This window comes from Halichoeres trimaculatus, unplaced genomic scaffold, assembly GCF_033239565.1.
Source record: "Halichoeres trimaculatus isolate MK-OKI-2021-1 unplaced genomic scaffold, fHalTri1.1 fHalTri1_scaffold_13, whole genome shotgun sequence".
Lineage (NCBI taxonomy): Eukaryota > Metazoa > Chordata > Actinopteri > Labriformes > Labridae > Halichoeres > Halichoeres trimaculatus.
In genome coordinates, this window is record NW_027437191.1 from 15,581,062 (window position 1) to 15,603,270 (window position 22,209).

At 40.4% G+C, this 22,209-nt stretch overlaps 1 long non-coding RNA gene across 1 annotated transcript in view; it reads left to right on the top strand.

The window, feature by feature from the left end:
* Window positions 1-218: 218 nt before the first annotated feature.
* LOC141801526 (uncharacterized) overlaps window positions 219-22,209 on the top strand; it is a 92,933-nt gene continuing 70,942 nt past the window's right edge. The window contains exons 1-2 of the long non-coding RNA XR_012599403.1: window positions 219-376; window positions 1,510-1,651. This is a non-coding gene — a long non-coding RNA (uncharacterized LOC141801526). The remainder of the gene's footprint in view (window positions 377-1,509; window positions 1,652-22,209) is intronic.

The following is a 22,209-nucleotide window of genomic DNA, read 5'->3' on the forward strand; positions in this document are numbered from 1 at the left end:
GCATCCTGGACAAAGATGAAGTTTGAGCTTGTCTTTGTCTCATCCTTGATGTTTCTTTTTTCAAATCCCACAAGTTGCACTAAAACACACAATTTGTGACACCCTTGTGAGCAACTCAGGTGTTTCCTGTCTTATTTTGGACAACGTGTTGCTTGTGTGTCTACATGAGTTTTACTTCCTGCTTCACCTGCGGCTTCTGTCACACCTGTGTTGATTACCATGTGTGTGTTTGGTTTCTGTGTTTGGTTTCTGTGTTTCCCCTCTTTCTCCTTTTGTCACTATGCTTAGACTTTCCTCCTTATGCTCTGGATGGTTTTCTTGATTTTTGGGGTCTTCTGCTTGGAGTTTTCCAGGATTTATTTCATGAACATCTCAAGTAAGCCTCCTCACTTTTCCTCATGTTGTTTTTTGTCAATCAATCTATCGGCCTGCATCTCAGGTCCTCTGTCTCTGTATTTTAGCAGTATGTGACAAGTTTTGATCTCGCAAACAAAAGCTAACAAACACCACCCAACTAAAAAGGCTTTATCAGCAAGCAAGCCATGACTCCTGTAAATCAGTGCTACACATCTGAGTGTCTTTCAGTCCAGTCCCAGAAATGTCTATAATTTCTTTATCAAAACACCATGTCAGAGACATGTTGAGTGCTGCCTTTTCCAGCGTTGTTGTTACAAATTAAAATACTGGTTACATAAAAATGCTGCTGCTCGAGTCCTCACTAAGACCAAGAAAGTGGATCACATCAGTCCAGTTCTGAGGTCTTTACGCTGGCTTTCTGTTTGTCAGAGGATAGACTCAAGTTGGTTTACAAAGCTCTGAATGGACTAGGGCCAAAATACATTAATGATCTTTTAATCCCATATGAACCATCAAGACAACTTAGGTCATCTGGATCAGGTCTGCTTTTAGTCCCCAGAGTCAGAACCAAACATGGAGAGACAGCATTCAGCTTCTATGCTCCAAATATCTGGAACAAGCTGCCAGAAAATATCAGGTCTGCTGAAACTCTGAACTCATTTAAATCCAGGTTCAAGACTCACCTTTTTACAGCTGCCTCTTATTAGAGCATTTTAACAATTTATTTTAATATCTTCACTTTAACGCTGCACTGCCAGTCTTATCTTAAAATCAGTTTTAAAAATCAGTTTTAAAATCTATTTTTTAACTTTTTTTTTTTTAATCTTATTGTTTTACTGTATCTTTTTAATTTTAATCTGCTTTTTAATATAATTTTAATTGTTGTCTTTTTATTTGTTCTGTCTGTAAAGCACTTTGAATTGCCATGCTGAAATGTGCTATATAAATAAACCTGCCTTGCTCTTGCCTTGCCTAAAAAGCAATGCAGTTATGTCATAAAGGGCTTTTGATGGTCTTAATGGACATTTTCACTCATGTTCAAAACATCAAGACTCACACTCAAAAGAAATGAGGCCTTACTTTAAAGTCATATGACCTAAAAAAAAATTTCTGTGTGCAGTTTTTGTATGTAACAATTACTTTATGTTTCAGCTTTGGGTGCCACTGTGGGAACGACCTGAACAGTGTGAAATGAGCCACATATTGTTTATTACCAAATGGGCAGACCAGGAGCTGTTTCCCCCTCCAAGGTCCTCTGTTATTGGGCTCTGTTGTTTAACAGTCAATAGAGCAGGTAAGTGGCAATGACTGGATGTTGTGACACAATATTCACTATCCCAGCTGAGCTGCTCCATATCCTCAATACACCTTTCTTCCATATGTGTGACACCCTTTTATTGCCATTACCCTGACAAAAAGAAGTGTTAACATCTCAGAGGAAAGGATTACCTCCCAATTTAACTGAGAGCCCGGCTGTCGACATATCTTTATGCAGAGTCCAAGAAAAGGCTGTAATTGAACCAGGGAGACAAAGAGTCTGTCTCACATTTGAGTTATAAAACTTAATGAGATGTGTAGCTTGTGGCTTTTGGTTAGCTAGCACAATTTGGGACTTCTTTGGGAGCTGTCTTTGAATAGATTGAGGACTGTGGGCTCAGGAAACGAGGGAGGAAGAATTTTAATACTGTGAGCTTCCTTTGTGACTGAAAATGGAAAAAAAATCTGTTTACACTCTGTATGCTGTATCAGTCTGAGCTGAGTCATCCAAACCAACAACAACTTGATGCATGGGATTACTTGGTGTTTAATATACTTTCACACAAAAGCTCTCCCCTGCTTTCACTTCCACACCTCTGCCAACCCTTTTCTCAGACAGACCTCAGAGCTGCTGCTCCAGAGTGAGTCACTGTCAGAGAGAGTTTTCCCCTCCCCTGGTTGAAATGCTTTTCTCTCATCTTCATCAAAGAAGTAGTACACCTAAGCTTTGATTTGTGCAGCAAGCCAAAGAGAGACTGCAATCACAACCACCACTCTACGAAAGAGTAGTCTGATAGACTAACATTTTCTGGTAGCTTGGAGGTCCAGAGACACAAGTAGAACAGTTTAGATTTAAACCTATGCCAAATTTACACCTGCATGAAGCGATACAGTGTTAGATTAACCTTGACCAAAGAAATATCAGCAGTTTGATCATTTTTGGCACCAGAGAGGAGGAGCCATAGACAACATGGATCACAGTCTACAGTTAAATGATTTCAAATGGTTTGCTGAGCGTGCCAAAACACTGGCAATATCACCACTATTCAGTCTTCTGTGCTGGTGACCCACTGCTCAGACTAAGCTGGCATATGACAATTCAAATATACAACTTAATCTCCACTTCTTGGATCAAATAAAAAACCATTCAGTGCTTTTTCACATTCGAGCATCATGGCAGTACAGGCCAACTGAATCAATGATTAGATGAATACTTTAGCCTAAACAACAAAATCATGTTTATTTTTAACCAAATAAAATCTTTAAATGTAAGGTGAAGTTTAAGGAACATTATTGCATTTTTAGCTGCCATGTTTGCAAAACGCAACTTCTAAATTCAAGGTCTTAAGGACTTTTTATAAACACGAGTGTTAAAATTACAACTTTGATTCACTTTGAAAAAATAAATTAATTCTGGACTCTGGCCAGGGTCTGGTTGTATTTTGGGGATCCTCCCTCCGTTTATTTTGCAGCTTGGAGTTCTGTTTACGAGGCTGTTTATAGATGTTTGTACTGTGGCATTTTTACAGTACCTTATTTGTTTACTGAAAAAAAGCTGAAGCTTCAGTATTTTGGTCAGCTACCTTAGGATAACAGCAAATATAGCTCTTCTGTGCCATCCTCACGAAGACACTCAGATGAGCAGGGTGGAGGGGGAGGGACAGAGTGCAATTGACAGAAGTGAGTGAGTGGAGCCTGTTGAGAGAAAAGAAACTGAAACTTAACTACCGTCTCATCATGCAAGTATTAATGAATACTGATCCTAACAATGCTCTTAAACTTCTATCTAATTTTTTTTTACTCAAATTTTCCATCCACCGGGTTGCGATGCCATCTCATCCAAGTTTTTTGTTGTCAGTCTGACGTTGCTTGGCCCTTTCCACATTACAAGGTGTCACCTTTTGGATTGCTATAACTGGTATGCAAGACATATAAGCACTGAGAAACATCCAGTGTTGTCTGAAGTGCTTCTTCTTTTACTAATAGTAATCTGGCAGGCTGTACACTGTAGAGCATAATGTTACCCTTCACAGTCAATAGGAATATAGTACATATCTTCAGATAATTTCATGTTAAAATTGAATAACTGCGCCCCCAATAGATTGAAAGCTTGTATCAACAGAAAATTAGACTGAAAGGTAGGGTCTGTAGTATTTTCCCCAAAAAGTCAACTTTTACAAGTAAAATCCTGCTCGTGTAAGTGTCTGTGTCTGCCTTAAACCCTTCCTCTGCCTGTATATTGATGTTTTAGTTGCTTCTGGGCAGAGAGTAGATGTGGTTACCTCAGCCAATCACAGCCTGTCCAGTGTCTAAGTGACTTTGCGTGTTGATAAAAACAAGTGGAAGGAGCTAACCTGAGCGGCTAAAATAGTGGTCATAGAACGGAGCAAGAAAAACACAATCAAAGTGAAATGAAACGCCAAATGTACAGAGCTTTTTACTCAGCGAGGGTGAAGCTTGACTCGACTTCCACTCGCTTTCGGGCACTTGAAGGGCACAGCACAGGATGAGGATTGATGTGAGTTGGCTTTTCTGCTAACCAGGTTTTTGTCAAACACCTGTGATTAGCTTGTGCTAACATGCCAAGTCAGGTGTACGGCTTTCGAGTCTCTTCCAAGTAGAAACGCAATGCTACAGGTGGTTATTGGGCTAGGGAATTAGTTCATGTAGCTTTGTCGGAGGCTGTGGGTGTGCGCTGCAGCTGGCACTGAGCCAAGGGGAAGGAGCCCAGTTTGAATGTTGTGTTTACTAACAAGTAACAGAAGGAAAATTCATCTCAATATCTTGTTTAAAGAGAGACTCCTCTTCAAGTTTGCCAGAGATTTCATTCCCTTCAACCCTGAATGACCGTACCCATAAAAACGTAATTTGACATCCCAAATTTTCAGCATGAAATAAACAGCAGAGGATCTCCTGAACCAAGTCAAGATGAGATGCTGATGACCTCTCTTTCAATGCCAACAAGCCAGCTGCTGAGCCCGAACAGATAAAGTTATTTGGAGATTGAACCTCCATAACCCACCGTACAGCCTACAAAATAGCCAAGAGTCAGGAGTTAAAACAGACACATGAAGATTCCACATACAATCTGGACCCTGCTTGACCTGAGACTCGATCCTTCAACTCATCTGTGGAAATCTGCATTTATTCACCCTTTATCTTCAAGTTGTCGAATGTGTTGAAAGAAGTTGGATTTAAAATAACATGTTAAAGCCCCAGCCCTGGCTGAAAGGATTGACTTTATTTAACAAATGCATGCTAAATCCAGCGCGACTGCTATCAGAGGACATGAATCGATCTGTTCACAGAGGCCCAGTATGAATAAAATGCCAGAGTAATAACTGATTAAGTGAGAAGGTGTGATCCTCTCCATATTTCACAAACCTCTGAATGAGCTCATATGATGCCTGTGCTGCCAACAGTTCTCAATGTCTACATGAGCCCTGCAGGCCCAATAGGCCCCTGAGCTGGCTAAGCTGATGGCAAATGTGGAGGTAGGGGCCCTGCTGGGATTATAACGGCAGCGTTTTTGATTATCATTTAATGAGATTATAATTAAATATTCGTGTCAATGTGTCTCAGTAATTGTCCCAGCGGCTTTCAAAGTATATGACTGCTCAGAGAGATGGGAGAGCTGTGCTGAATAATCAGGATTACCATGTTTGAGTAGAGAACTCAGACACAGAAAGTTGTCTACCAAGGATGGTCTACTTCTTGGTTTCATTGGTTTGAAAAGAGTTCCGAAGTTACTCTGAAGGCAAACTTCTTCAGTTTAGAGACCACCGGTGAGACTTTATTGTCTGGAGCTCATTTTGTGTGGCTTTTCTCATGTGATGCCTTTTTTTCTGTGGACCATCTGTTCTCTGTGCATGTGTATTATCTGAGGAAATCTGCATCTCGGCTTTGTTGCCATGTGTATTTGAAATTTTAATCATCAACTCAGAACTCAGGAATCAGGCTACTGATTGACCCGGGCAAATAGAGAAGTGTAGAGTATCCTTTGAAAGCTAGCAGATTAGAAATGGATAGATGCCAGTGATGGATTTGTTTAACAAAACCAACTCTAGAAGATTGTAAAGGCAACAGTCTGTGGTGGCATCGCTTTGAAACTCCCCAAAATCCAAGTCAGGTGCAATAATGGGAAGGGTTTGTAAAAGAAAAAAAAACACTCACAGACAGAAGAAAAAACAAAATACAGCATGCCCATTCAAGCTGGTAGAGGGCACCCAGTTGAACTCTCTAATGTTTCTTGTCAGTAACAAGTGTATCCCCAAAAGGGATTCGGTATCAAAAACAGTTCCTGTGAAGAAATCTTTCAATCCATCAGCACTGGTTATGCTTAGCTATTCCCTTATCGATTCCTTACATTGTGTCAAAACTGCCAGACAGGCCAACAGGATTTCAACTTTCATCAAAGAAGCATTTCACAATTACTCTCTGTAAACAACACTGAAACCTCCAAATTTGAGATTACTTGCAGGCTGGCTCCATAATTACGACAGGCTTTCAAACAACTAATCACTTTGAGATGCTAGATGGCCTTCTTCAGTCCATAACATATTGCAAAACAGTACATCCATGTCATGTGATGTGCGATTTTTACTTATATCTATTAATTTACGTCCAGAGATATCCAGATCCAATGACCAATGTCATATTTATTCACTAATTAACTCAATTGAAAGTTGTTGACACAGAAAAAAGCTCATTTTTGTACGGAGAAAATTCAGAGAAGTGATTAATAAGGGAATAATAATAAAGAAATGGATCGATAAGCAGAATCGATCAGGGCATTACTAAAAAAAAAAAGAAAAGCACTCGGAGAGCGCAGACCTCCACCAAGCATATTGTGATTGTCACGCAACACTTTAGTCCTACTTTAATGTTATACTCCCTGTCGGCAGACTGTCTGCTACAATTTGGTGTTAGTTGCAGGTTTGTACGATTATGTGTTACCTGACAGTGTTGAAAACTATAATGACCCAGTACATACATATTCTGGATCTTAAGTTTCCAGAATATTGCCAGGATCTGGATCGTACTTTTACATCTGACAGAAATTATGGTGACCTTGTCTTGTATTGTTTTGCAAAGCAACCAGACCATTTTTCGTGGAGTTATATACAGGTATGATGAAAACAGCCCCATCTCACAAGAAAAAAAAACGTTTAGAAAAATCCCGAATCCAGACAGTGATCTGTATCACCTCTCAAATTTAACCACTTCCTTCTTGTCCCATTTTGAACAATTCCTGAAAATTTAATCAAGATCTGTTTGTTACTTTTTTAGTTGTGTTGTTCAAAGACAGACAGACAAACTCTCCCAAAAACACAACCTCCTTGGCTGAAGTAAAAATCATATTAATCGCCATCCCTGACTAATATGATGCCTGATGAACCAGCACATAGGCTATGCTTTCCACAGCTGCACATGGAGGAACTTTATTATGTTAAGCCCAACACATTTATCGTGATCATTAATCCTTAAAAAAGCTCTTGATTTGCACCATCTGCAGATGTGAACCCAAGCGAAATATAAAGCCAGACTAAAAACTGAGGGATTACGACAGAAGCGATAACACACTGTTTGTTGCTGACACATGAGGATGCCTTTGTGAACAAGAGTCAACAGAAAAAGAACTTGACCCAACAAACTGTAGATGAGAGAGGAGAACCTTCGGTGCGAACCAGGAAGCAGGAAAGATCCCAAGTTACCTCGTGAAATCTATGAGGGAATATCCATGGACCAACTGTTATAAGTGAGACTTGATAACAAAATTGGTGATGACAGGAGTTCAAGAGAGCATTTTGCAATCTGCTCAGAGGAAGCTTAAACTAGCTAGCAGCTGTGACTCAGCAGTATGTCAACATGTCTTCAAAAACTGACTAGTGGACATTTAAGGGTCCCACATGGCAGCTGTTGCTTCTTACCAGCAGGCACAATATGGCCGAGATTTGTGGTGTGCTGCTGTGCTCTAGTTATCTATCATTTAAGAGTTCTGTGTGAATGGAGAGGTTGTTGACCTTCCGACTCCAGCACTAAATCCACGGCTGAGATTACCGGCCTCAGACATCAGGCCCCACTGAGCCGCAGTCCAAGATTGCACATAAATCTCTGTGAGGAAAAAAATCAAGGGCTTGTTCTTTTCATCCTAAAGCTTTTTATCTTGGGTCCTAAAATCAGTCACAGTCACAAACCACAGACAAGGGGAAGTTTGGGACACCAGATCTTTGCACTGATGCATTAATAATGGCTATGAGAAAAAAGTGATAAAAATGTTAACTATACCTGACAGTTATGATTCAAAGAGTCACCTTGGATACTGCCACATGTTTTTGCAACACCATTGGTATTATTAATTAATTCCACAAGCTTTTTGATAAAGCTAATGCAAAGATTGAGAGCCACAACAATTGGCATGCAATGCTAGCCACACCAGGCCAAAAGAAAATGGGTTAGGAGGACCAAAGTTGGGTAGAAAAGGAGAGGGAGAAGGAGAAGTAAAAGGAGAAGTAAAATAATGGTTACAAAAGGTGTTACTGTTACTTAAGCTGGCTAACACAAAAATCTCAAACAACTGAAATACCAAAACATTGAATCATGCTTAGATCAATGGTTCATCCATAAGTGTTGATCAATGTCATTGCTGAGGCTGTAGCGTATCCTCTTGAGTTGTAGTTCAGTACTCATACATCTTTACATCAGTGGCGGCTGCTGGTCAGTCAAGGAGGGGAAGCTCATTTTTTCCCGACCTACATCGTAAATCTGTTTATTTATTTAAACTTAAATTCTACCCTCAGTTCCTCGTTCAGTTTCAAGAAAATGATCTGTGACCCTGTCGTACCAACCAGGTGTCCTTTCCAGGGATTTTACCAGTGTTCTCTCAATGGCCAGCAGAGCTAGACTGCTAAAACAGCCTTGACCCATCGTGTTGCGGGTGTAACACTTGAGCCGCTTTAAACAGGAGAAGCTCCTCTCTACTGAAGATGCTCTGGTGGAGGGTTATACTTCAAGATTGCTGACTGGCTCACTTTACTGTCAGTCAAAAAGGGATTTGGACTCAGACAGATCATCCAATCATCATGCAGAAGCCCAGCGTCCAGGCCAGCCCACTGTCTCATACACCCCCAGAGACGCTGAGCGTCCGATGGGCGGGACAAAGCCCAGCGTTTATCCAATGACTCTCCAGTTTCCACAGTGGGACAACCCACTCTACGCTTCCCTGCTGAAATCAGAAGACGCTCAGCATCCGACTGTGTTAAAGTGCTGAGACACTGCGAGGATGAATGAGAAGGAGGTGGAGCCAGTTACCTGTGATAGGTAGCTGATTCTGGACAAAAGATGAAGGAATTCTAGCGCATATTTTGTCAATGAAATGTACACACAGCAGAACATATCACCACTTTTTCGGGGGACATTCTAGGGGGAACTGAGCTTCCCTTGCAGTCTTGGGGCAATTGCCACTGCTTTACATGTATCAATAAGTCCCAGTTGCAACTTGTAGCCAGCCAAGCAATATCTACTGTTTTGGCTCTATTCTGTCCTGCAATTTTCTGCATGGTTTTATCCTCAGCTAAAACTTTCATATTTGGTTTGAGTTGTTTAACTCCAGCAAAAGCATGCTCAAAACTTATCATAAACAGTCGAGTATTTAGAAAGGGAATCATCATCACCAGAAATGATTTTCATATAAAAGGTTCCTAAGGATTTGAAGTCTGTACATGTTTTCGTTTGGTTGTTTTACCGTTAATGCTGAGGTGCAGCAGAGCCCTGCTCAGATGAGAAGTGACTCTGAGGATGAGCTGGTTACTGAAGCACATCCTCCCAAATGACTGCAGGATCTCTGAACTGCAGGGATGATGAATGAAAAGCCTGAGCTGAACTTGATGCTGAGTATAATGCTGCACCACAGCTGTGCCCAGTATCACAGCTACACACACACACACACACACACACACACACACACACACACACACACACACACACACACACACACACACACACACACACACACACAGAGGACTGGCCAATGTGTGTGCCACCTGCGCTCGAATCATCACACAACCTCACAGCTGCACTCTTCACATGCAAAAAGCCCACTCATGCAGAAGTATCACATGGTTGCACTTGTACACAAACACACACATTAAATCAAGCTGAGGGAGGGTGTGGAAGGGCAGAAGGTGAAGAAAACACATGTTCTTCTCCTTTCAACTGAACATACTGTGTGACTATTAGTCTGAAGGATTGTTCTGGTCACTGAAATGTAGCACCCTAACATTTAACAGTTGAGGCCAGTTTCTGCTGTGGCATTAAATGACATTTACAACTGACCTATACAAACATGCATTTCTAATAGTCTACACGTATAGTCTACACGTGCAAACATTAGTGGCAAACCTGATTTAAATGTTTAAAAGGAACAAACATAATTTGATATCTGTAAATCATTTACGCTATGATTTCTATTTTAAATGGTGCAAAGATATTAAAAAAAAAATCTAATGTTGAAACTGAAAAATGTTAGTTTTCTTGAAAGTATTCCAGCAACTCAGTCCAATAGGACAGGTCAGAGCCAATGAGAATCAAGAAAAAGTTATATAATGCTTAAGTAAAACACCTCCGAGTGCATTTTTAATTTGAAACCGTTTAATAGCATTGAGGCACATGAGAAGAGCTCTCCCAAAAGCCTTGAGTCTCTCAGAAGTGAGGGCGGGTTGATTTTCACCAATAAATGGGAGAAAGCGTGTGTAAAGGGTGTGTATATTTATATATATAAGGGATGTTCGATACCCCCTGCAGACCGATACCATTCCGTCTTGAGAACTCACCGATACCAAGTACCGATACTGGCACTTTTGATCCATAAAATTTCAATTAACAGTGACAGATCATTTTGATCAAAGACAGCACAGTCGCTATGACATTAAGTCCAAATAGAAACAAACAACTCTCTGAGTTTAGAATTTTTTTGATCAATATAAAAAAAAAAATGTAATAAAAGTGCACAATAAAACTAACAACTGTCAGAGTTTAAGTATTTTTAAAGTAAACCAAAGTGCAAAATAAAAACGTTTAACTCCTCCTGGTTCATTAATAGTGCCTGAAAAGGACCTGGCACACATTTGCAGTGGTTTTAAACTGCAGCAATTAGCAGAATCTAGTAATAAGGAAGACTTGCTTGATGTAAGATTTTTATTTGCCTAGAGTATCTGCTGCTAGTATCTGCAGCCTTCATGAGTACTGATACCTTAAAAAAAAAGCTGGTATTGGCCCAATACCGCTACCTGGTGCCAGTATCTGGCCATCCATAATATATATATATATATATATATATATATATATATATATATATGGTTTACTTTTTCTGTACAGTTTATAGTATAGTAGTAAGTATGCATTCTTTCAATGCAAAAAATACTTATTGTGTATACATTTTAAAAAAAGAGAGTCATGTTCACTGCAAAGTCCTAAAAGTTATCAATGTTATCCTAAAAAAAAAATAAAAATGTCTTAGTGGTTTCATGAGAGCAGCCATTTTGGAATGGGCCAAAATACAACTTTAGCTGCCTGTGGTGGAGTGATTGTCATTACTTAATCCAGTGTTGGGGTTGTAGAACTTCAGTCTGTTCTTTGTTCATGCAGCACTGCCACCTTATAATTGATTTGATTTACCTGCTAGCAAACTTTTACCTGTTTACACAACCAGCATCTCTCTTTTTATCGTTCACTGAAGGGGAATATTTTGCTTTGTTGCTTGTGAATGTTCTCTAATGATTAACAGCTTGTTGACATCTTTGTAATATCAGTGTGGCTGTTTTATCTGTAAAACAAGAAAACGGTGTAGGCATGGTGAGTCTTGTTTTCCTATACATGCCTCGAGCTATGTCTTGAGTGTAACCTGGGTTCAGTTCAGCTTGACCTGGACGTACCCCTGCCTGCACCTGTACACTTTTTTTGTCCTTGTTTGTCTTAACACCACATATTCCATCAAATTACATCACATCACACATCACACATCCACATTTAATTTAAGGACTTTAAAAACACACCACAACTGCAATTAAATCTTTTGCATATTTTCTTTTGTATGTTTGATAATTATGATTTGCAGCTAAACTCTGTCCTCAGTGTGGATAAAAATGTTCTTCTCAGGGGTAAGCAGAGTCGGTATCTGGTTTCCTGTTTGTCATTATGCATCCTTCACATTTATACATTAGCCTGGTGATCCATTGTTATTAAAAGAATATTGATCTGCGCAGCTTTAAATGTCACAGTAAATGTGCGACGTGAGTGAGTGAGTCAGTAATGCTTCTTCCATCAATTAGTCTTCTGTGCACTGTCTCACTTTATGATTTAAAGGTCAGGAAATGGGAAAAAGAAATCCACATTCATATTATCGTTAAGTTTGGATCAACATCTTCAAATAACTAGATTTTTTTCTTGTAACAGTCAAAACCCCCAAAATAAAATAAAATAAAATGAAATACAAAAAGTGGCACAATATAGTTGCTTAGAAACGTCTTATAACCAGAAATCTGCCATACCGCACAAAAAATGCTTGAATAGCTTACTGGGATGTTGCAGAATAATCCTCTGCAGAAGGTCTGACTGATTGATAAATTAAAGTCAAAGCTTTGTTTCCAAACAAGAGTAAAAACTAAAAGTAAAAGTTCCCACAACACAAACTCAAAAACAGGCAGTTTGACACATACATGGGCATATGGACACTTCTTGACAAACACATGCTCTGATAATGAATTCAATCCTTACACACTGCTCAGAGTTTTTTTCCTATGTGGGTGGGAGTCAATCTGCTCTATGAAGCTTTGGTTTCAATCCATTTAGTATCAGCGAGGGCATGAAAATATGACTAAAATGAAAGGAGCCCATTAAAACAGCAGTATATCCTCAATGTGTGCATGTATACTTGCTTTAATATTTATCAGTGTGAAAGTGTGTTTTGAGGCTCGTCCACACATCGACATGCATGCTTTTAAACACCAGCAGCCTTCCTCGTCACCCTCCTCTGCTCCCCTATGTGTGCTCAGAGTCTATTGGGATCCCACAGAGTCAACAGCAGCAGACAGATCTCCTCGCTGTGTGTCTGTCGGCTAATCCTTACACTTCCCAACCCTCCCTTCTAGTTAAATACCGAACCAATGAAATGAACACACACATCCCCAGTCGATGGGTTTCTTTCCTTTTGAAAGCGAGAGGCATTAAAGCGAGCCCCTTCTCTGCTCCTCCCTGACGCTGAGGCTGAGAGGAGAGGAAGAGGGGAGAAAAATGACAAGGCGGGTCTCCCATGGGCTGCTGCTCAAATGATAGATTTGTCATGAAGTTGCTCCATGCTAGGCAGAAGAAGAAGGATACATTTCATCAGCAAAGAAATGTATCAAAGAGCTTTTCTCCCTAAATTCGATTCCTGCTGTTTTTTACTTAATGGGGGTCCTCTGCCAGGCTAAAGTTCCCTCCTGATAATGAAGCATGGAGAAATTCTCCAACATCATTATTTGAAAAGGGCATTACACACACAGTGGATAGAAACGAAATCTTTTTTTCCTCAAATATCTTTAGTCTTCTTGTCATGTGTGTTATAATGCTTAATGGTAACGTGCGATTTTAAACATCACATTGAGGGTAAATCACCAATTGCCCTCTTGAAAGAGAGGGGGGAAACAAATTGGTCTTTACACGCTGCAAACTGAAAGTTCACGTGAGGAGTTTTTTTTCCAGATATAAAACAGACTGATGTTTCTTTACGGCCCACTAAAGCACAAGAAACCAATAGTATGAGGACCGATTATGTATATGCAGTTATTTTCAGAGCCTCGAACAGTGATAACATAAAGTTCCCTACAGGGGTTTTTACAAGTGCTGAGTCAAATTCTTCCTGTAAAGCTTAACATATGAGTGAATAATCAGAGAAAATATAGGCATATTCTCTAGAAAATGGCAATTTGCATTTTTTTGGAGTGGCATGAGAATGTAAAGTAGTGGAGAGTAATGTATGGTGAACAGTTGGCTATGAAAATTGGAATCAGACGTGAGTGGAGGGGTGTTACCTCACCATGTCAGGCAGACAATTGTTCGAGTCCCTCCGATCCAAGGCCCAAGCGAGTAACAAGTCATTTGGTCTAAGTCTCAAGCAAGTCTCAAGTTTCTCTGTTGTGGGCAAGTCAAGTCAATTCGAGTCACAAAGGTTGTCAAGTTGAGTCGATGGGCTTATATCTTGAAAAGAGAAATCTTATCTTCCTTAAGTAAATGTCAAAAAGTACCACGCAGATTGGTCTGCAACACTGCATGAATTAAACCATATATTGTAATGAAGAGGTATAATTATATTTTAATATGTCATTTGTCATCAGGCGCAAATATAGCTGCCTCTACTGCCTGGCCGTATGCATTTGTTTTGCTGGTATAGGGTCCTTTATCTTCGTTCCAAAAGAATAACAGCGTGGACTAAATGCAACTATAGCTAGAGGAAAAACTCATCTGAGGCTAAATGAGAAGGAATATAGGTTTTGCGTGGGTATTTGCTCTGCTGACGAGTGACAAAGTGTTGAAAGACAGGGGCTTGCTAACAATGATGGATGTTATTTATGCTGTCACAAAGGCTACAGTGGCCCATAGCAACGTTCCCGAACAGTAGTGAGTGAAATTGTTTGTCCTATTATTAACAACAATGTTCAGAACATGATCGACAAACTTATCACCAACAAACACATGCATATGCTCATACACTTCTAACTGTGTTAGCTTGGTTTCATTTCCTTGGCTTGTGTGCAGTCTTTAAATGGCGAATAAAGTTGTACGTTGTTCCCTCTTTTTTTGTTTATTTTAGCGTTGCATATCTTGCATTGTGCATTTCTCCTTTTTCCATTTGAGTGGAAGTTTTTAAACGCAAACTGCTCTACTTTTGGAGCAGCAGAACTGGCTACAGGCTTGAGGGCAGTCGCCATTATTAGCTGCACTGTGCTGTGTGTGCCCACTTGTTGCTTGCATGCTTGTGATCTTGCTATACACCTGTCAATTAATCAATCAATCACTCAATCAATAAAAGTGTGAACCTATAGCATGGTGAACATGCTAAGAGTCGTCGGACTCAGCTTGTCTCAAGTCAAGTTGAGTCTGAAGTTTTTTACCCTCAAGTCGAGTTGAGTTACAAGTTGTCTCTATGACTCAAGTCCAATTGTCTGATGTCAGGTATCTGTTTGGCATAGACAACAGCAAACCATATATCATTCCTTACATAGCTTCCAATGATTTAATGAAACATTCATGTGTACAGTAGGCAGTGGCAAGGATCTAAGTTGTTTGCAGTCAAAGAGGAAACTGACCCAAAACTTGGGCTTTGATTTTGTCAGACTGAACATGGTGGCTGGGACAGGCCAAGCTAGGCTAATGCTGACAAAGTTAGCCAATCAACCTCAATCAACTGCTTACTCTATTACTGATAATTGGCTGCCACTTTCAGAACACTCGGTTACTCTGTAGAAGAAAAGATGACAAAGGCAAAGTTTTGGTTGTAGGAATGTTTATTGTTTTTTCTGTATACAATGCATGTATACAATACAAAAGACCACATGATATACTATATACACTCATTTTTGTTAGTGCTAAAGTTATATTGTCAATAAAAACAAAATATGTCAGTCAGTCTGATAAAGGCATGCCTTTTCACAGCACTAACTGATGTTAGAAAACAGATTATACCAGTCCAAGACGAGTGGCATACCACTAATAGAACTGGTACACCAGTTAACCAGTGAATTAAGTTTGTCATATAACAAGAATGGGGCTTGATTTTTGACCCTGTCAGTATCACAACTCAAAATTAAACCTGGTGTGTGCCTTGCCGCACCATCTGCTGAAGTAGGGAGGAAGCTGATTTTGTTGTTTTGCCAGATTCACTGGCCAAAAATTCTGATACAAACTCTTGAGGTCGTTGAGGTTTCAGTGGGAACCAACAGATGTACAGTATCTCTCTTGCTGATTAACACCAGGCTGAGCTGTGTGGTTCATCGCAGAGCGCTTCTCATTAGAAAAACTTCCCCACAAAGACCAATAAGTTTTTCATCCTGACCTCAAAATAACGATTTGCAACTTTTTTGGGAGAGAAAGGTTGATATTTTAAGTGCACTTTCCAAAAGCAAAGGTCTAGATCCATTCTTCGTTTCCAGTTTCACTGAGTTGCTCAGCCTCCCCTCTTGTTTACATCCTCAAAGCTCCTTGTCTTTGTGCATTTTCCCTCCTGTCTCCTGTTGAGCCTTGCTGTAACAGTCCTCTCCAGTGCCTGACCTTCCTGGTGTGTTTAGTCCTTGTTTTCTCCCTCTGTCAGTCTGAGTTCATCCGTAGACTGTCTGCCAGCTTTTTTACCCTTTCCACTGTTTTCATCTTGCCTGGTCATGTGTCCTCGCTTACATCATAACTGCAAGACTTACTTGCAACCTTTGTGTCAAACAAAGGCAACCCTAACTCTCTTGCTGTGATATGATGTAGGAAAATAAAGAGAGAACATGATATATTGTGGTCAGGGATGGGAAAAACCTGGCATTAAATGCTAGGAAGGCTTGTGCAGAGCTGTCAAAGCCTTGTCTTTGCAAAGCACACCGGAGGAAATGGATCTCTTGTGTCTTGTGTGTACCTTGGCATAAAACATACAGCTTCTCTAAGACACTCCCAGCAGCTGTTCATCTTTGCAAACAACAGCTCATATGTTGGTTATGAGCAGGCTTTACATAGCCAGGAGGGAGGGATACCTGCCAAATGTTCAGAAACTATAGGTGCTCTGTTCAGTACCACAGCAACACGTGTGTGTGTATGTGTGTGTGTGTGTCTGGGGCTTTGTCTTTCTCTGTAATCTTCTTATCTGTCTGGATTCAGGTGATCTTCTGAGGCTCTAAGATAAGTTATGGTGCATTGCCCCTGAAAAAGGCAGACATGAGGATAGACAGATGTTTCTTCAGTGATGACTTTAGTATAAAGAGACAAAACGCAATGATTTGCTCATGGATACATCCAATCTTTGGAAGACTTTCACACAGAGAGTCTTCATAAACAGTGGGTATGAAAAGTCACAAATTCCTCTAACTTTGGATGTGGCTGTGTTCAGAATTAACCAATTACATTAAAACTCATGTTGAAAAGTTGAATCAGCATCCGACTTACACGCCATCTACCAAGAGGTGGCATGGTTGGATGTGGAAACACAAACAGGATCAGGCTTTACCAATTCAACCAACTGTTCTGATCCAAACTGCTTGATGGAAACAGGGCTTTAGCTGCATCTTACATCAAAAACCATGGTCCCAGGTCAGAGCTTCCAAAGCATCAGAGGGATCTCATTGTTACGCCGCGCTCACTTTGGCTCCAGAACGGTTGCAGTCCAGATCCCGTGCAGATTATCTGCAAGCTGCCACTCACATCAGCTCCAGATAAAGGCTGCAGCTGGCTCTGGTGTCGGAAAGGGCACTCGCCGTAGAAGCTCACGCGGGTTCACGTTCTTGTCTGGATTTCGCGCGAGAACACGCCTCATATACAGGAACTACATGTAAACAATTAATGTATTTGCCTGTAACACTGCACGCTTGTGTTGTCAAGTGCTTTTGGAATTGTTGTTTCCTTCTACGATGAGTAATTACACAAACCTTAATTCCTCTAATTTTTATTATTTTAAATAACATTTTTTTTTTTTTTCTTGGATTATTCTTATAATTAGGATGGGATGTGTCATATAAAATGGATTGACTTTCCACTTTAAGGATGAGTCTCTCGTCGTCCATTGTTGTCACCAAAATGACTAAGAAGATGCTGTGCTGCTCACTTTTGCGACCTCGTGTCACCGGGTGCGATGTAATGTTTACATTTACTATTAGCGCGACTGTGCTGTCAAAGAAGAGTCAAGTTACATTTGTTTGTACACTGATTTTATTTAAATAAACAACAAACCTTCATGCCTCCCAGAAATTCACTTCCTGAATAGCTCACCATATTTCATTCAGCTTGACGCAGACCCTCTCTGGCGTGCGGGAAATGGACTTTTTGGGGATTCTTTCAGTTCTGCCGTACGGCTCCCACAACCAGACTCGCACCACGGGGGGCTCATGTGAGCCTACAACAGTGATTTTAATGATGCAGATTACATGCGGAAGCTGCACTGGACCCGCACAGGATTCAGTGTGAGCCTGGGGTTAAAGGGTTTACAGAAAATTTTCAGGGCTTTAGATATACCATAAAACAAAGGTGCACTGGATTATAAATGGATGTAGTCACCAATCTATTCCTGAACAGAGTAATGAGGCACAAAATCTTTAAGGTTACTGCTAGAAACTGAAGATAAAGAAAAACTTCACCCTTCACCATGACATTGAACCAAAAATTACACCCAAATCATCAAAATAATGGCTCCACCAGAAGGAATGGCCCAGCCAGAGCCCGAGCCTGAATCAGATTGAAAATCTGCCAGGTGATCTGACGAGAGTGTGCAGTAGATGCCCCTGCAATCTGACAGATTTCAAGCAATTCTGCAAAGAAGAGTGGTCAGATATCATCGTGTCAGGATGTGCCATGCTGATAGAAACCTACCCAAAAAAGAGAGTGCTGCAATAAAACGAAAAGGTGCTTCAACACTCAAATAACTCAGTACTGTAGTTTTTATGCTTACTTCACCCACAACGATTTTAGTTTGAATTAAACTGATTCGTTCAGGTTATCAGTCACATTAAAGGTGAAAAAAGTTCTGTAATGACTTATTTTGGTCTCTTTAAATATCAAACCCCTCTTTTAATAACAGGGGTGTGTACCTGTTTTCTATCCACTGTAAGTCTAGCCCTTGTGACTGCTGCAGTATGATCACAGCTGCAGTCATGTGGCTCAGTGCTCAGTGAGGTCAGCAGTGCAAGGGGACACTACAGGCAGGGCTGATTGGCTCTGCAAGCAGAAATTTCTGCTGTGACTATGAGCATGTAGCGCCTGTGATCAAAGCACAGTTTGTTGTTGTTGTTTTTGTTCATGGAGAGCATAGCTTGTGGCTTTGAAATAAAAGTCTGCAGAGAGAAAGAGAGAAGGGGAGAAATGTTTAATCTACATTTCCAGAGTCTTGTTGACTGAAAATGCAGGCGTCAAATTTATAACTCATTGCCAGAGAGAGGAAAAAAAAAAAAAAAAGCATGCCCTTGATTTAATAATTCATCACCGGAAATAGCGGCGGAGGATTGATAGACATGTCTGCTTGTTGATATTTCCAGAATAATAAAGCACCACTGAGGCAGATCATATCACCTGTTTAAAAATGTGCTGTGTCAACTTTTCATGTTCTAATGTTGCTTTTTATTAGCTGTGTAACAATGTGACTCTGTCAGTTCCCAACAAAAAGACATCCCGAGGCATTAATAGATGAAATTCATAGATTGCATCAAAGCAATTATTTTGGCACAGTGTGATGTTTTTAAAAGTGAAATCGAGTTACTTTGCATTTGAATGAGAGCTGGATGCTGCGGGGCAGCCGGCAGACGCACATTGTAAACATTAAAACAAAACAGCAGAGACAAAAACAGAAGATTAGGATGAGAAACAAAGCCTCTTAAGTTGAGAAATACTTGAAGCGTTTATCTCTGACTTCTTAGAGTTCACGCCTGCATTCCAGCTGTTCCATAAAGGGCTTGCAGAGCAATGTGGAAGTGTTTGCTTTTGAAGGGAAATGAAAGGAAAATGAGAGAGCAGGAGAGGAAAAGGCAAATCCCTTCCCTCTTTCTATACTCTGATTAATTAGCTCCAAGTTATCCATGAAAGTAATATGCTGATAAGGCCAGAAACAAACAGAAGCCAATTACTAGCGTTTCCCTGCAAGCTCCTGAACACCAGCAGCACTGATGGAAAACATTTAAGGCTTGTGGGCTGATTGGACAGGTGTTGTGGGGTTGTTTGCGAGGGCTCTCCTGCTCACGGCGCATCTTTTCATTACCAAACTAGGAGCGCACCCTTATCAAGCTGTTCTCATCAATGATGGGAGATGAAACCTTGTATAAAAAAGGCATCTACAAAATCTGTTGTGATTGGAGGAAACCTTGAGACCTGAGCTGCATCCCAAAACTTAAAAAAAAAACAAACACACACATGCTTGTAGTAAAGCTCAAGGGAGGCAAACATTCCCGATGCTCTCCAGTATCTCGTTGAGATTGCTCGGATAAATGTGCTTTTTTCGTACTTTATACAGCTCTGCTCCTCCTGCTGCAACATCATCAATACATTGATTCAGCTGCCACCATGCTTCTCAGGCACCCTTTGACCCTGGCAAAGAGTTTTTCTGCAATAACCCAAACAGCAGGGTGTCTCTGCCCACAGCATAATTAAGAATTGATTAGCAGCTGACTGGTCTCCTAGTGCTCTGTGCTTGAAACCACGGGGTCTGACCTTTTTTCTTCTTTCCTTTTAAAACTCTCAGACCCAGCAGGGTTGAAGAAATCATAAATTAAATAAATAAACAAACAGTTTTAGATGGCTTATCCTGACTAATGAAGTGGGATCACATCACTTTTGGTCAACTCTTATGTCTTTCATCAAGCACATGCATTAATCTTTGCTGTAAAAATATGAGTGTTGTATAAAAAAATCCCTCTCCTTAAAGAGTGTGTCGATAAATTAAGCAAAACTTTTTTCTTTCTTTTTTTCCCTCAACTGCTTTCAATATGATCCTGATATTTAAAGGTCCCATATTATGCAAAAAACACTTTATTAAGTCTTTAAGTGAAATTGTGGGTCTTTGTCTTTCCTCCCAGCCCACAAAATGTGATGTTTAATGACAAAACCTGTACTTAATAGAGCTTGTGAATGTAAAAATCCTGACCTAAAACGAGCTGTTTGGATTTTGGGGTTTGACCGACATCAGTGATTCCCTTTTTTGACCAATCAGGAGCAAGTCTGACCTTATTGGTCCACCGCAGCAGATACCCCCAAACCTCCTCCCCGCCCACTCCCCACCCCTACAGTAAACGAGCGTCACTGTTTTCTAAACATTGTGCACTCAGAGCTCGGTAGTCATGGTTACAAGGCAGTGATGCAGAAGAGCAGGGCGGTATCTGCGGTGGCTCATTTACATTTGAAGGCCACGCCCACTAAATTACACCGTTCTGAACAGAGGGGCTATGAGAGCCTGGAAACAATGCTGCTGTGCTTGATTTATTGGCTTTATGGACCAAAACATGTTACTACCATTTCATGAAGACATCAATGATCCATATTAAACTGCAGAATAGGAGCAGAATATGGGACCTTTAAAAAAGGGAAAGCAAAAAAATGTTTACAGATTGCTACATGCTATTAACCAAGGCTTAGTTCGGCAGCTCTTCAATAAAGACACAGTGAAAATTTTCCATCTGTTGCTGAAGTCTTAATTTTAGCTTCCAGCTAAATGGATTAAAAAATAAATAGCACCCAGCTTCTCCAGCAAACATTTCCTCCTCTATAAGGTGGCATTATTTTCTGAGACTTAACTGAGTTTTTGTGAATAACTTACTCAAGGCTTAAACATTTGCTTCATGTTTAACAACTCACTCCCTTGTCATTGTGTTTAAAGGACATCGACTTTTTGCTGCCACTTGTTGGCTTCTTCTTGTCACCCTGGAGTGCAAGGAAGGCTTCCTCGCTTTAAGGGAAATTAGCGCTCTGTTACTCACTACATGTTCAAAAGCAACCTAAATAAATAAGTAAAAAAAAGCCTGGCAGATGTTGTTTAATTGGACGCTCTAACTGAGAAGGAGATGAGCCTGAGCTGTGATTTTACTGAATCCCATCTGAGGGAGAAAATCCAAAGAGGATGAGATTGAGGATTAATGCTGTTGGATGCTCCGCTGTTCTCGGTGAGGGACCAAATCGGAAGCGAGTTTACACGTCTTCCAACAAACATTTCATTAATGTAAGGTTGAAGTCAATGAATTTTTAATTTATTGTATGTTTAGTCAATGCAGTGCTCGTTCTGACATGACTTGTGTGTGGACTAATGTAAACAACTCAGGCAGTAATTTGTTGACACTGATGGCAAATCAGCTAATGCTTGTAGAATGGTAATAAAAGTCACTGATTTTACAACTGGCAACTTAAGGGATTATTTCGAAACGCTGCTCTTAGCTTTGGTTGAGCAGGACTGGATTGATTTATGGCGCATCAAAGTCTCTGTGACAACACCACTCTGACTGACAAAGTTAAGTAGTGGCTAATGGCTGAAATCCATCAGATACTTCTCTTTTCTGTCTCCACTCCATCACAGCAGTGGATCAGAAAGGTTTCCATTCAAGTCATTGTGTCAACTTGCACTGATCTGCTCCGTTGTGGTTCAGCTGAGCGGCTGGTCTGGCAGGTTGCAGGTGATATGCAGCCAAACTACTTTTACCAGATGCCGGAGCGGTGGAAAGTCATTTCACCATAGGGAAAAATGAGCAGGATGGGAAGTAGTGCATGGAAACTACCTTAAAGACAACTCAATGACTTTCAAAAAATAAAACAAACCATGTTAAAACCAGATCGTGTTTAGGCCCTGTTTACATGACAATCGACAGGCCTTTAGATGGGGCTATAACTGTTTTATCCAAAGGC